We start from the raw sequence: 2,500 nt of genomic DNA, 5'->3' as shown, positions 1-2,500 counted from the left end.
AGTAACCTACCATCACCGCTATTACCAAATTTGCTGTCACCCGCGCAGTTGTCAGTGGTATGTAAGTATTACTACTGCCATCGTTATTACCAACTTAACAAGTATTACTACCACTATCACCATCTCATCAATATTATCACCATTATCGACACCACTACCACCTCCACAACCACCATCACCGTTACCACAACCACCACAATCTCAATCATAAATATCACCACTAATATATAACCATCACAACTAACACCAATACTATCATTATCATCACCATCACTATCACCACATCTATTGCCTTCACCACTATCACCATCATCACTAATATATCACCAACATCATCACCACCAAATCACCACAAGCCATTTTCTACTACACAACATTTCCACCACTACCTTCGACGTTCATGAGGATCGTCCTTACTTGGAACGAGTATCTTTAAGCTCAAACTGAAAGAAATCTTATTACGTTAGTCCTAACAAAAATAACAGTATTTAAACAAATTAATTTGCAACGTTAATAATATCTAAGCTCCATAATTTTTTAAAAGTTTACTTAAAGTCATGTTTGTGATGTTGCAGTCCTTCTCATATATTTCGAAGATACGTGGATTGATTGCCCCTTTCGTTCTTGTAGATACAAACCATTTGATTTATTTTATACCTAAGGATTTATTTATTTTATTTATTATTATTTTTGTTATTATGATTTCTATTTATTTTTCTTTTATTTATTCATCATTATTATAATTTTTTCCGCATCCGACCTAGTTATAGACCAAAAGGTCTCCTTCCGTGCTATGGGTCCAGTCACAAAGCTTACGATCTGTTTCCGACCACCGACGACCAGGCTGGCTTGTGCTGTTCCTCTGTTTATTGTAAAAAGAAATTCAAGACAATGCAATTGGAATGCATCTCCCCACGTGTTTAAAGTGATGTGTGAACGTGTGAACGGGGAATTTGGGGTTTGACCAACGTGTTCGACAACCAAATACCCCGTTCGCACGTTCACACGTCACTCTAAACACGTGTCTGTCGAACCGCGTTCGACGAACCGTTGGATCGTTTAAACTCCCTCTAAGACAGACCTAACAGAGTCCAACTACTCCTTAGTTAATCACCGAAATTTTCACGTATCTTTAAGTCATTACCAACCAACCTTTTATAAGTTTGTGAAGTTTCTCAGACTAGAAGAGGATACTACAGAGACAAGGATATCAAGAATCAGAGCTGGATACAAGATTGTTTCTAAACAATCAAAATACCAAAGGACTTATAAAGCAATAATGACGTTAGTCAACGAAAACAGAAATCGACCCGATGAATTGGAGTACGTGTTGTAAATTACCAAACTGAACTACAAAAGTAAATTAGTATTCATAATTTTGTAGAAATAATTTAGTTGTTAGGATGCTATTTTGATCAATCGATTAACGAATTGTAACGAATAGTTTGGTAAGTCTGTTTCCTTCCTTGGGCTGAATTGCCCTTACGCAAGAGTATTTGGGAACTGAAGTTGCCAAATTGAACTACAAAAGAAAATTAGTATTCGTATTTCCCCAAAGACATTTCTATTTTTAGTTTGCTAGTTTCGTGAATATTCTATTTTGATTTTCGTTTGTTTGCTTGCGATGAATTACCCTTGCAATTACCTTTGCGCTGAATTGTCGGCGCTGAATTACAAAGGTCGACAGGAGATCTTTTGGTCCATAACTAGGTCGGATGCGGAAAAAAAAAATATATAATGATAAAAAATATATATATATATATATATATATATATATATATATATATATTTATATATATATATATATATATATATATATGTAATAATGATAATAATAATAATAATAAAATAAGAAATAATGAATAATAGATAAAATAGATAAATGCATAGGTATAGTTAAATATCAAACAGACAGGTAAACACCTCCCCCCACCCCCACCCCCTCCCCAACAGTTCCCTCTCCTCCCCCTCCCCCCTCCCCCCATCACCCACCATTTTCTGTTAACAGTTATATTTAACAACAAAAATTAATGTCCCATTTTTATTCCATTACCATTACATTGTCTTTTTTAGATTAAGAACGCATCCACCCTCTACCCCAGATTCAAATTCCTCTTATTTCACCAGATCTTCCCTCTGTCTCCCCACGAGCTCCGACCTCCGTTTTCTTCGATAATTAAAAAAAGAAGAAAAAAAAAAAAACGTTTTGTTTTCGGTCGCATTAGATGCCCTTGTTCAGTCGCCCCGGTGGAAATTAAAAATAAATAAATAAATAAATAAATAAATAAATAATAAATGAATAAATAAATAAACAAATAGATAAATAAACGAATAAAAATAAAATAAAATAAAATAGAATGTCTGCGAATGTGAGGTATCTAACGCCTAACAAATCATATGCGATTAGATAAGCGACCTTTCCCTCTTAATGAAAAAACATCATCATCAGCAGCAAATTCTAAACGTTTGTGAATTTAAACGATTAAAACGTTTAACCCAA

Source organism: Oratosquilla oratoria, chromosome 22, assembly GCF_046742065.1.
Source record: "Oratosquilla oratoria isolate Oo_2021 chromosome 22, ASM4674206v1, whole genome shotgun sequence".
NCBI classification, from domain to species: domain Eukaryota; kingdom Metazoa; phylum Arthropoda; class Malacostraca; order Stomatopoda; family Squillidae; genus Oratosquilla; species Oratosquilla oratoria.
The sequence above is the reverse complement of the archived record's forward strand: the minus strand, read 5'-3'. Positions refer to the sequence as shown.